Source organism: Sinocyclocheilus anshuiensis, unplaced genomic scaffold (assembly GCF_001515605.1).
Source record: "Sinocyclocheilus anshuiensis isolate Anshui unplaced genomic scaffold, SAMN03320099.WGS_v1.1 scaffold860, whole genome shotgun sequence".
NCBI lineage: Eukaryota > Metazoa > Chordata > Actinopteri > Cypriniformes > Cyprinidae > Sinocyclocheilus > Sinocyclocheilus anshuiensis.
The window spans coordinates 689,625-704,284 of record NW_015548288.1 but is presented as its reverse complement, the minus strand read 5'-3'; the positions used below and the strand labels follow the sequence as shown (position 1 = coordinate 704,284).

Below are 14,660 nucleotides of genomic sequence, written 5' to 3'. Positions count from 1 at the left end.
ATGTCAGAGCAAGATATTTTCAGTTGAGACAGCTCAAACATGCATTTTAATCTGGGACTAGCCTTAAGACATGTCTGTGAAACCGGGGGTGAAATTTTTGCTTTGAAAGTGAAAGTGAAGTGATGTGTGACCAAGTATGGTGACCCATACTCAGAATTTGTGCTCTGCATTTAACCCATCCAAGTGCACACACACACAGTAGTGAACACACACCCGGAGCAGTGGGCAGCCATATTGCTGCGGCGCCAGGGGAGCAGTTGGGAGTTCAGTGCCTTGCTCAAGGGTCTCATCTCAGTCGTGGTATTGAGGGTGAAAGGGAGTGCTGTATAGTCACCCCCCACCCCCACTGACAATCCCTGCCGGACCTGAGACTCGAACCCACAACCTTCGGGTTACGAGTCTGACTCTCTAACCATTAGGTGACTCACATCACAAAATAAATTACATTTTAAAATGTTAAAATAGAAAACTATTTTAAATTGTAATAATATTTCTCAACATTTCTGTTTTTAATGTATTTTTGATCAAATAAATTCTGCCCCAATTGAGCATAAGAGACTTCTTTCAAGAACATTAAAAAAATCTTACTGACTCCAAACTTTTGAATGGTAGTATGCTGTATGTCATACAGGTTTGGAATGACATGAGGATCAGTAAATTATGTCAAATTTTGGTGTAAGGATAGACTGAATATACACACGATATACAAATATATTCACTATAAATAAATAATTATAATGTTAGGATGTATACAAGTGTGCAAAATTTAATAATGTTTACACTGTAAACCCATGTTCATCCTGCAAATAAATGTTCAAATTGAAACAACAATATACACTTCTGATAAAGTGATGCCCTTTTTGCTTTGAACACCCACAGATTGTGGAACAAAACAATTTATCAAAGTTAAGAGGAGTTATAAAAGGTCTTGCCTCACAGCCAACGATGGACTTCAGTTTAATCAAATACAGAAATATCACACTATTATACTGTTTAAACAGTTGTTAATTGAGACAGAGAGAGACATGGAACAATATACTAAGAGGAGCAGTCTTATTCTTGCCTCATTATTGTTGTTTATGAATAATTGTAGACAGATATTTAAGGTTAGAGATGTCTTTCTGAATAAGTTTAAAGGTGATGTATTTTTTTCACAAATTAGTATCACCAGTTTCGCTGTTTTCAAACAGGTTTCCTGGACACAGACAAAGCAGTTAAAATTACACTCTTCAGCTTTATAAAAAGATTACCTGCAAGATCTGATTACAGTTTGTACATTTGTTTGGCATTATGTAAAATCTGATTATGATAGTGTGTTACCCAGTATTTATGTAAATTATTCCATGTTAAATTTTGATTCTTGTGGTGAGGTGAATTGCATTGCTTTTACACTTGATTTACAGTTTATTAGGTTTTACTTCTGTTTTAATCTCAGATCTTGTTATAATTGTATGTAGGTCTGGCAGTGGATATCAGTTACATCTCATTGTAATTTTATGTCAGACCTGACTGCAGTTGTGTAGGTTACTTCAGTGGTGGCTCTGTATTGCTTATTAACACACACACACACACACACACACACAGTAGAACCTCTTTTCAAATCTCACTCTGCACTTTTCATTTGGCTGTCCCCAGGATTATCAGAGTGAGGGCTGTGACCTATCAGACTGGCTTGTCACGTTAACAGCTCCCTCTAATTGGAGCATTCTCTGTGTGTGTGTGTTTGTTCTCTTTTTTTATTCTGATCCATGTTTTATCTTGGTGTCAATGTGATATGTCCAGCTCTGTCCTTTCTTGAGCTTTACTTTGGCTGCCACCTGACTCAAACTAAGTTAAAACTTCTGAAAACCATCTATTTCTACTTCTAGGGAAGCAGAAGTATCTCTGCGCTAGCAGGAATGACTGCACCATAGATAAACTGAGGAGGAAGAACTGCCCATCCTGCCGTCTGAAGAGATGTTTTGAGGCTGGAATGACCCTGGGAGGTAAATTCTGTGCTCTCTTATCTACTGTGATGTGCTGTATAGGGGTTATAAAAATAATGACTCTCATGTCATTCCAAAAAGGGTTATTATAGTTAACTAAATCCTGGAAAAAAAACAAATGTATACTTGAAATAAATAAAGAAAATTATATTTAAATATTAAAATATTATTTTTATTTAATATCTTTGAAACAATCTGTACTATAGAGCGCTATAAAGCACTATAGAGATAAAGGTGACGTCATTTGACTAGATCGGAAACGTGCCGTAGAAATGAAGGTACAATTTATGTGCTACTAACGATATTGTTTTTAGATACAGAGCAATAGTTTGTAGTTTACAGTAACATTTATATAAGTACATATAAAATTACTATCCCCCGCCTCCAGTTCACTCACGCATTTGAAGATGAAATGTCACATGGAGCGCGTTGCATTGTGGGAAACAGTATCCTATGCGGTGCCTTCAGATGCATGCATCAATTTTTAGCAAATGTAGCAGGTAATCCGGGGATTCCATGCATACAGAAAATTCACATACTATTCACAGTATACACATTGCATACTGCAATATAGTAGGAGTTGTATGGTAGTATGCCATTCCAAACATAGCTTCTGTACTGATTTCAGTGTACTTGTGTTATATTTAGCAGATTCTGGCAAATATAGTAGGTCATCCGGGTATTCCATGCATACAGAAAATTTGCACACTATGCACAGTATACATACTGAATACTACAGAAATAGTAAGAGTAGTATGATAGTATGGCATTTCAAACACATCACAAGTCTGGTTTGAATACGCTAAAGCGTTGTGGAGATATAGCCTCACGTCCATTTTTGCATCCTCTTCGTAAAATTTGTTTGTGCGTTATTTGAAAATGGTAGGGTTTTTCAAAAAGTTTTTAATAAATTTTTGCCAGCATGGACTGAAGTTTTACATATAATTCAAAATTGCAAAAAATCTTGACCTGTAGAATTTCAGTATGCATTTGACTCAGCGTGAGCCAATGAATCAATGGAAAAAAAGAATTTTGCATCTAAACTTTACCATTCAAAAGTTATTAGCATAAACATGAGTGCAAATTTAAGCTGTTGGTGGCACTAGAGGGTTTGAGTTAAAGACTTCAGACTTTCTATGGTTAATGTTGAGACTGTGCTCTATCTGTTCCAAATTTCAAAACTTTTCCGCAAGCAGTTCTATGGGCTGCCATAGACTTCAAGAGCGGAAGAAGAAGAAGAAAGAAGTATTGCACCTTTGTCCAAGTCTTTTGAAGGCATACTATATTTTCTATGTGCTTTTTGTGAGGAAGAGACCAAAATTTAAATCACTATTCTTCCCATCCAGTGGGTAGAGAACTGCGGTGAATCGTCCAGTTGTGAGCTGAATCTGTGAAATTTGTCAAATTTGTGAACAAATCATTCAGTTTGATTTGTGAAACTCACAGTCACTCAGATCAATCATGGAAAAGAACTGATTCAAAAGAATAATTTGTTCACAAAATGACCTAAAATAACCTCAGCAGAGAAGATTGATTTACACTTTAATAATGACATTGGATGAACTATTCCTTTACAGCAAGGCATAGCAATGAGAAGTGTGCTGCCTCGATCACTGCAAGGAGCAAGCTATCTCATCCTAGGTTGTCTTTTTAAGTTATGGAAGCAAATTCCACTGGTCCTGGTTCATCCAGTAATACAGGAACAATTCACCAAAAAATGAAAATTGTCATCATTTACTCACCCTCAAATTGTTCCAAACCTGTATGAGTTTCTTTCTTTCTTTTTCTTTCTTTCTTTCTTTCTTTCTTTCTTTCTTTCTTTCTTTCTTTCTTTCTTTCTTTCTTTCTTTCTTTCTTTCTTTCTTTCTTTCTTTCTTTCTTTCTTTCTTTCTTTCTTTCTTTCTTTCTTTCTTTCTTTCTTTCTTCTGAACATAAAAAGATATTTTGAAGAACGTGGGTAACCAAACAGTTACTGGTCCTAATGGACTTCCATAGTATGGGAAAATACTATGGAATTTCCACTCAGGATGCACAAGTTGCAAAAAATTTATTTGGACATGGATTGTATTTCTGTGGATGTGCTTCCATCAGCATGAGTCAGGCAATTATTCTTAGACTTCCACTTAAACCATGTATTACATTGACATCCCTAATAAAGTTGCCAGCCATCTGAAGAGTAAAGGCCTGTTCACACCAAGGACGATAACTATAAAGATAACGATAAAGATATAGTTCTAAAAAACGTTCTCAATATTAAGGAATAGTCCACATCACAACTATAATGATAAAGGCACAGAAAAGAAACTACATAGTTGAAATCACTTTCAGAACGATTTTTTCCAGCCAATGAACGATAAAAACATTGACACCCAATCAGAATCAATCCTGCTATAACAAGCTCGAGAATTTAGAGTGCCAGACGAGCATGCACTTAGAATAAACAGATGATATCATCTGTTGGTGTGGACACTAATATAGTAATCTTTATAGATATCGTGAACGGGCCTTAACTCACCAAAGCCAGTGTTTACATGGATATGGCAATTGGTGAGTGGTGATTTTGAACCCTGTTTGTGTATGAAGCTCTGAATTTGTAGATAAATTGAGTTGGTAATGCAGGTCTATAGCAACTGAGCCCATTTAAAGACTGCTTTGTCTTCAAATCATCTGTGGGGAACTTCATTGAAGTAGTGCAGTCAGGTTTGCATTTCTCCTTGATCTCTCTTTCCCTCTAGGACACTCGCTGATGAATTATTAAGGGTTTATCTTTCTGGTCTGCATTAAGAGGTCTCCCTCTCTTAAGGTCTTTCTCTCTCTCTCCTTTGTCTCTCACTAATTTAATAAATGTTCTTGTGATTTGCAGTCAGCAATGGATAATGGATCAGAAGTAATCAAAGCATAGTTTATTGCATTCTGCTTTAATCACTTAAATTACAGCATACTTGTTCTTCATGAAAAGTTATTTAATTTTTTCAGAACAGATGCTGTAGATTATTCCAAAGAACAGGCCATTTCATTTCATTAGGACTTTTTAAAAGTGTTTTATAACGTTTTTTTAGTTTGTTTGAGACTGTATACAGTAGGTCACTGGGTAATGAGTTCCAATCAGCATGATTGTGATGACTGATTCTCTTTCAGTCTTTCTGTCTCATTCTTTGAATAGATTAAATTAACTCTGAATCTGTCTTCATCTGACTCAAACCCAGAATTTATAGACTAATTAAACTGTAATTTAAAGACTATGTCTTTAGTACTGCTTGAGTACAAATTACAACTTTAAAATTACAACTTCATTGATACTTAAGAAGGCAAAACGTTTTGAAGAGTATCATTGGAGTAAATTGTACTTATTTAGTCTTCTGGGAATAATGTCTTATGTAGCTTCCCAAAGAGTAGTACTAAATTAATAAATGAGATGTTTAAATAAAATATGAAAGATGCGCTCATCATCATCCTGTTCAAATGTTTATATTTGTATACATACAACAGTTCTTTCTGGTCCTCGAACCTGATTGGCTAAGATGAGTGCGATATTCTAGTGATATCACTCCGCTTGCGGTTTTACTTACAGCGAGTGTCATGGCAGATGTTACGCTATACACCGTGGACGAGCACTTTGTAAAATTAATGGATGGATGATTCCGCTGTGGGCCCCATCTTCTGGTGAGATGCGGCAATTCATTCAGTATGCGACTCTCACAGTGCATTATGGGTATTCTCTAGCCGTTGAGCATACATAAGTTATACACTCGTTATTGCTGTGCATTGTGGGATTAAATGAGTGCACTTGATAATGTCCATTAAGGTTTTGGACACCACTAAAAATGGCTTTCCCCTCAAATAGTGCCCTATTTAAGGGTATAGGGGGTGATTTTGGACACAGGGACTGTTTTTATGCGCGAGTCAGTATTAATGACTTTTATATTGTAAAACACTGAAACCGGGTTGTAAACAAGGAAGTTATTTTTTTAACTTTCAACAAAACCTTGTAAGACGCAGCCAACAAATGCACTGAGCTGCGCTGTCATCGGAAATCAGATGAAAGGATAGTATGACAAAGATATAATTTTCCTCAGCAGACATTCAAACTAATGTTTTATTGTGAATATGAGATTGAGCTGAAGAATGACTGCTGTATCAGATGCAGGTAATCACACTCGCTCAGTCCAGCTCTCTCTCATACTACTCGACTCTACATAATACAGTGAACTTTTAATACAGTAATACAATAAGCTTTCAATGAAGCAACTCAACGTTCCTTCGTTACTAGTTCTAAAGTGACATTTTCTTAAATTACATTTTTAAAGTGACACTGCTGCTCATGTGATATTGCTCTCACACACACACACATATATATATATATATGAAAAGAATCACCTCCCTTTAAAATGGTCACAATTTGTTGCTTTGCAGCCTGAAATTAAGACGGACAAAGTTTTTGTTTTATCCAGCTGTATAATTACTCAGTGCAACTCATAACATCCAAGTGAAAGATATAACACCTACATATGAGAAAAAATCTGAATCACTGAGTTGGAAAAAGGATGAAAATTACTTGTAAACTCAATCAGGTGTAGCTAATCACCTTCTCAATGGCACACAAACCCATTTGACTTTCAACTGTGATTAGCTGTGGTCGTATTGATTAGTTCAGCATGAAAAGAGCTTTCCTGGACCATTTCCTTTTTAGTGCAACTGAAGCAAACAATCAACTATTGGTGGCAAGTCACTGTCGAAAGATCTCTGGGATAAAGTTGTGGACAGACACAAGTCAGATGGATACAAAAAAAAAATTAAAAGACTTTATCCATGCATAGAAGCATAGATAAGTCTATTATTGAAGGGGTCATATGATGCGATTTCAAGTTTTCCTTTCTTTTTGGAGATGCCAGCTGTTCTGACTCACAGACTGTAAGTACGTTTTTTACAAAGAATTTGCCACTGATGATTCAAACGCGAGTTTTGATCAGTGTAGAGTAGTGCTTGTTGTTTGTCATTTCTCCGATCTCAAATGCAGACATAGTTTTATGTTTACGCTTACCTTAAACCGCATAAACACATTTCATTACACCAAATACATAAAATAACGTTCTTTTTAGCAACATCATATGACCCCTTTAAGAAGTGGAAGGTATTTAGTACAACACAGACCCTCCCAGGATCAGGATGTCGCTTCAAACTGGATGAAAGAGCCAGAAGGAAACTGGTCTGAGAAGCTCCCAAGAGGCCTACAGCAACTCTGAAGCAGTTGCAGGAATTTATGACAGTCTTTCTGTTTTTTTTTTTTTTGACAATATATATATATGTATGTATGCATGTATGTATGTGTGTGACTTAAAGGGGTCATATGACGTTGCTAAAAAGAACATTATTTTATGTATTTGGTGTAATGCAATGTGTTTACGTGGTTTTAGGTTCAAAAACACATTATTATCCACATACTGTATATTATTGTTGCTCCTCTATGCCCCGCCTTTCTGAAATGTTTCAATTTTTACAAAGCTCAACGTTTTGAAAAGTGCGGTGTGCTCTGATTGGCCAGCTATCTAGTGCGTTGTGATTGGCCGAATACCTCAAGCGTGTGACGGAAATGTTACTCCCCTTACCAGGCTCAGGAAACTTTCCTCTGTAAAATGCGCTGCACACACTCGAATATTTGGGTTGTACTGTTCTGGAACAGTGTTGTAAATAAAACTTAAGCACTGATTTCTAATTGTGTCCTTTTTTGGAAGGCCAAACAAAGTAGTTTGGCTTTCGCAACGAAACACATAGCGTCTCCATGTCATGACGGTGGTGGCAACAGTACTACAGCGAGAATAAAAGTTATGCCTTCTTTCTTTGCATATACTTTTGGGCAGTGTTATGCAAATCTTCCCACACAGTGACGTAGCTATTTGGGGGCGTGTTTGAACCTATCACAAAAAAAAAAAAAACCGCTGTGGATCATGCAGGTAACCAGGTTACAACACAGTATTAAGAATGAAGCGTATGTAAACTTTTGAACGGGGTCATTTTTACAAATTCAATTATAATTTTTTTTATATATATAGTAATTTATTCCTGTGATGGAAAAGCTGGTAGCAGCAGTCATTACATCACACACATCGTGTGTGTGTGTGTGTGTGTGTGTGTGTGTGTGTGTTATATACATATGAGGTTTTGAGTTATATACAGTATTTTATAACTCCGTAAGCTGTGCATAAGATACAATTCATTGCCAGTCAGGATTTTTTTTATTGCAGCAGTATTCACATAACAGTTTATTGTTATAACTCGGAGTCAGGAGGTTCTTTTATAAGTGCACAAATTTAACTAATAGCGGACAAATTACTCAATATAGAAATTCAATGTAGAAAGTACAGAGGTCAAAATGAAGTTGAGGGTTTCTGTGGCAGAACTTAGCTGTTGTTTTTTTTTCATGCAGCTATAGACAGCAGCACCTTGACCTTGATAAATTTCATATAATTTCTATTATTTATCTAGAACATCCACTGGCGTATTTGTTGTAAAGCCAGAGTTTTACGATATAGGCTTGTTCATAATTGATACAATTATGTATAAACTGGAATAATAATCAGAGAGGAAATTAATCCAAATTATTTCTCAGGTGTGCTGTATTGCGAAGTAATGCATGGCTTTCAGTTAATCAAGCAGTAAGTTCCTGAGCAGACAGGTGCACTTCTTGACTTGGTGACAATGACCTGCAATAATTGTATTTCTCAGGCGACTGATATAAGGCAGCATTACAGCGCACTGAGGTTGTTTTCTTTGATTGCCGAGGAGGTTGCGGCACAGTGAGGGATATAAATGAAGAGGAGAGATCCAGTTTCAATTGGACGCCGACTCTAACGCACCTATCTGAAGTTATTATAGAGCACATGCTGAACGGGAGACGGAACGAGAGCATATATTATTCTATAATCAGTCATATCAGTAACAACTTCCATCAGCTTCTAAATTACAGGAGTTAGAGATAGAACCGAGAAAGAGTGTGTAAGTGAGATTATAAAGTTTGGCAGAAAATGTAAGAGATGTGAGGTATTTCCAAAGGAACTAAAAGAAAAAAAATGTCAGGATGGGGAGGATTAGCAGAGCTGTCTTTCTTTGAGTAGAATAAAGAGAGGAGAAAGGGTGTTATCAGCACATTATTGAATTATGGCACTTTTGCCCCTCTAGACCCTCTCTGGCAGCTGGAGGCCATATTAAAAACATCTCAACACCTCTCACACTACTGTCACACACACACATGTGCACACACTGTCACAGGGTCCTCTGCCCCTCTGTAAGATCGTCAGGGGTCTGGGTGAAAATTGAATACATGATGAAAGTCATTGGGTGTATGAGCGAAAAGAAGGAGGGGAAAAAGAGGGCAAAACACCATGTGAGAGAGATACGGCAAGAGAGAGTGGAAGATGGCTTAAAAACACAGAAAAAGAGGTTAAATAATGCAAAGTTCAGACTCGTTACATGTCTATGGTTAACCTGAAAACAGTTTTTAAAACCAGGTATATGAAAACATGTAAAGATACTACACAATTTTAGACTTCTAGCCTCAAAGCAACAATCTAGCATCCAAATGTCCATGCTCACCTTTATGGACTGTACGGACTATTTGCAAAGTGCGTCTCGGGTTACTTGACTGTAACCCTGTTCCCTGAAAAAGCGGGAACGAGATGCTGCATTTCAATAATGCATATCAGAATCAGAATCAGAATGAGCTTTATTGCCAGGTATGTTTACACATACGAGGAATTTGTTTTCGTGACAGAAGCTTCCACAGTGTAACAGAATGACAGTGACAGAACAAAAAAACACAGATAATAAAAAATAAAAATAAATGAAAAATTAAAAATAGAACCAGTAAATAAGGAATAAAAATATACAAATCGACAATTGTATGTACAGGTATATTATGTGCAAATTGAAATGTAGACTGAGTATGTGTGTTAGACAAATAAGCGTATGAGTGAATAAATAATGTGTGTTCCACAGTTATTGTCAGGTGTTCATGAGATGGATTGGGTGTGAGGGGTCCAGAGTGATTTTGCTAGCCATTTTGCTCACTCTGGATGAGTACAGTTCTTGGAGAGAAGGGAGGGTTGTACCAATGATTCGCTCAGCAGTCCGGACTACCCTCTGCTATGGGAACGAGAATACCAACGCTGCTGCACTGGAAGTGTCTGGACCCCTCAAGGTTGTATAGTGTGTGTGCACAAACATTGAAGAGGTCTCGGACATGACTTTGCGATGTTGACTTAGAGTAGTCCAGAGTAGCATGGACATCGAAACTATAGAATCTGATAAATGTGTGTCGGGAGGACCAGCCTGCAGCATCACACACTTGCTGCAAAGGGACACCTCTTGCTACAGCTCTAGAGGATGCAACCTCCCTGGTTGAATGGGCCCTAACTCCTAGAGGCAAAGCTGCACACCTCATATGCTAGGGCAATAGCAACCCTCACCCAATGTTACATTGTTTGTCTAGTGGCAGCCTCCCCCCGGTTGCGGCCCCCATAGCATATGAAAATCTGCTCCGACTTACGCCACTGACTAGTGCGGTGGACGTAAATCCGAAGAGCACGTACTGGACACAGTAAGTGAAGTCTTTCAAGTCGGACATGGTAGCCTCTTAACTGCTGGAGGAAGTATTTCAGTGCCCGAAATACAGCCATCATTTCGAGGCAATTGATGTGCCAGTTTAGAAGATGACCTCTCCAGATCCATTGGGCTGGACGGCCATCTAAGACTGCACCCCAACCCGTGAGGGATCTTGCGACGACAACACGTGCCTAGAGTGGGACCCAAAGTCAGAAACTGGGGTCTGAACCACATAGAAAGGGTATGAAGCTTCTGGTACTTAACCCTTATCTGCCTCTAGGGATTGGCCCTTGGATGAATTCCCCTGTCTCTGAGCCACAACTTAAATGGCGAATAAACCTCGCTGTAATGTGCAGGAGGCCCAAAGGTATCACCGTGGATGCCGCTGCCAAGAGACCTAGAACCCTTTGAAAATAATGGACAGTAACTTTATGGCCTAGCTTGATATTCTTTAGGGTATTTAGAATGGATTCGACACGTGCAGGAGACAGCAGTGACCGCATTGTGATCGAATCCCATAGAACCCCCAAATATGTTGATCTCTGGACCAGAGATTCGAGATGAGCTAGGACAATATCCCGATGTCAAAGCTCAAGCTCTTGAGACTGGGCCAAAATCATCCAGCCATCTACAGAATTTAAAATGCGGATGCCCTGGAGTAGCAGAGGAACCACTGCTGCATCCATGAATTTTGTGTATGTGCGGGGTGACAAAGCAAGGCTGAATAGAAGAACCCGATACTGGTAAGCTTCGCCCCCGAAAGCAAACCTCAGGAACTTCTTGTGTTGTGGCAAAATTTCTATGTGAAATTATACATCCTTGAGATCGATCGTCACGAACCAATCCCCTGATTGGATCTGAGAAACAATAATTTTGATTGTCAGCATTTTGAACTTGTATGTTCTGAGGTGGCGGTTCAACCCGCAAAGATCTAAAAATGGACGCAACTCCCCATCTTTCTTGGGAACCAGAAAATACCGGCTGTTGTAGTAGTAGTAGTATGTTCTATGGCCCCTTTGTCCACCAGAGCTAGTAATTCCTATGTCAACAAATGCACTTGTTCCGGTTTCATGGAAGTAGAGACCACGCCGTTGAAATGCGGAGGAAGATGCGCAAATTGTATCCTGTAGCCTTTCTCTACAGTCCTTTTGACCCATGGAGAGATATTTGGCAGTACCTTCCACACTGCCAGTTTTTCTGAAAGGGGCACTAGTTTTGACACTTCGCTTTGCTAGGGGGATGCTAGATGTTCGGTGTCCAGAAACATGGCAGGAGGCAACCTGAATGTAACATTTCGTTGGAGACCACTGCTCTCCAAAACACTAGTGCCGGCGGAGATTGTACAGTGGTCCGTTGGAATGTTTTGCACCCCTCCCTGAGGGGACACACCCCCAAGGTCCTGGGTGCATGACCCTCAGGACTTCTTTTTAGATTAAATGATTGTCCTCAGATCCGGCCTCTTACTGGGCTGCTGAGAGAGGGGAGCTGCTCCCCAGTCCCGACGAGGGGGCCCAACGACTCTCTATGCTCTCCTTTTGCGACTCTCGCTGCAGAGGAACCAGACTGGGTCGGGGCTGGGTGGCCGACAGCCCGAACACCTGAGCATGGCGGGGAAGAAACTTGTCTAAAGCTTCTGCATGTCTTTTGGCCTCACAGAACCTACTGACGACAGTATTTACGGAGTCACCGAATAGGCCGGAAGGCGACACGGGGGCATCATGGAGGAACACCTTGTCCCTATCTTTGATGCCTATGAGGTTGAGCCACAGATGTCTCTCCATGGCAACCATAGCAGCCATAGAATGGCCGATGGCGTGGGTCGTTTGCTTGGTTGCGCGAAGAGACAAATCCGTGGCTCAGCGTAGCTCTGAAAACTCCTCCTCACTAACGCTCCTGCCCGTGTTCAGGTCTTTCAGCAGGTCAGCCTGGTACGCCTGCAAAACCGCCATGGTATGCAGGGCAACACCAGCCTGACCCACTGCCTGGAACGCTTTCGCCATCAGCGAGCATGTTAATCTACAGGGCTTGGTAGGGAGCGTTGGCTTCTTCAGAGACAATGAGCTCCCAGGGGAGAGATAGCCAGCAAGCGTTTCTTCCACCTGGGGCATCACCGAATACCCTTGCGCCCCAGCACCCCCGATAGTCAAATAAATCTATGTTGTTGGTACAAAGACATGAGAAGAATAGGAATTTAGGGAAAAATAGGGGAAAAGGGAAGAGACTGATGTTAGGGTCCCTCCCCTCAAGCACCCGACAGAAATCTGTCGTCTAGCTTGGAATGTCTGGGGTTCTATTGCTCCTGTGGCCAGTCTAATTTAAGCCTGGCCTTCGCATGAGTCACCACCACAGTAACTCCTCAAATGCTTTGTCGTCACGTGAGGAGCGCTCAGAGGCGGCGCTCTCAATTTCCATCTTGTCGGAGACTAGAGAACCCACGTCCTCGGCTTGCTCTGAAGAAGCACCGGTGCACACTTCAGCAGCGGGCGCAGGGATGTCGCGATCTGGAGAGAGTGTGAGAGAGGGGTGTGCCTGCCCCTCAGCCCCTCTCAGCCCCACAATCTCAATGAGGACGCAGAGGCTCGCCTCTCCTGAAAGAAGGCGAGCCTGGAGCAGATCACTCCGATAGACAATGACTCGCAGTGCTCACACTCAGCGTCCTCGAGGGCACAAACTGCGTGTTCTTCCCAGAGACACTCCATACAGTAATCGTGTGGATCATCGTCAGGGATGACTTGTGCACAAGGTGGAAAGCATCTCTTGACAGACATGATCTCTTTCTTCTTTTTTAACAGCACAAATGCTAAACATAATTCACACACACACAATGCAGTCTCTGAAGACAAAGAAACCTGAAGGTGTGTCCGTTTCATGTCTATTTATAACCACTCAGGTGCACATAATCCAATGACGTCACCCACCAAGGTTATTTAAGCCAATTCTTGGCGTGTTTGACACACGTGCTTCACAACCGGTCGAACAAAGAATGTTCTCATATGCGTTATTGAAATGCAGCATCGAGAGTAGCTTTTGATAGGGAACTTGTTTTTATCAAACAAAATAAGGGCCATGTTCATCATCACACCTGGAACAAGATGTCCTAGATAGCCACACCCTTTCTTAACTCTTTCCCCGCAATTGAAGAGATATCTCGTCAATTAAGAGACAACGCTTCCCCGCCAAAGACGAGATTTTACAGCAATCCGTGTTCTAGGTGTATTACGGTAAGGAAATCCCTAGCGCATGTCCTGAATGAGTTACGAGACTTCCGGGTCTTCCGGGTGCGAATACAAGATGATCGGCATAAACAGAAAGATCAGAGAAAATGTAGATCATCATTAGATCATGTTTTGACCGTTTTGAATCTGATCGGGATGAAGTAGTCAGTGAGGGAGATGCCTTTACAGACACAGAAACATCTCTAGTTATGTCGTGGATAGACCGATAACCCGTCGATCTGAATATGTATATGTATGTGTGTGCGTGATCTATGTACATATATATATATATATATATATATATATATATTTATATATGTGTGTGTGTGTGTGTGTGTGTGTACAGTATGTATGTAGGCCTATGTATATGTGACCCTGGACCACAAAACCAGTCATAAGGGGATTTATCATTTAAAATTGATAAAAAAAGCGAAATTGAGATGTATACATCATCTGAAAGCTGAAGAACATATGTATGTATGTGTGTGTGTGTGTCTGTTTGTTCTGTTTATTGAATGCAATTTCAATTGCTTATATAATTATTTACAGGTGAAAGAATATAACATCTGAATGTATTTTGCTTGAAAATGCACTACTTTGATAAAAATGCATTCTTCTTAGTTTTTTGTCCAAAATGTTGTATTTCTGATGAAACCTATCTGCATTCAAGTGGTGATAAAACATGAACACATGAAGATAGAATAAAATAGTTTTTTTTTTTTAAAGCAGAGGCTCGTTTCTTTGTTTTGATATATAATATGTTCATATATTCATAGCAGAAAATATTCTGAGGGCTGTCAAATTTCATCAAAAATGCTGGCGGTGGCTGGCAACTTTTTTTTTAAAACGCTGGCGGGGAAAG

General features: G+C 39.8%; 1 pseudogene; it reads left to right on the top strand.

Moving 5' to 3' along the window:
• Positions 1-14,660, top strand: part of LOC107655921 (androgen receptor-like) — a 97,360-nt pseudogene that overhangs the window by 30,889 nt on the left and 51,811 nt on the right.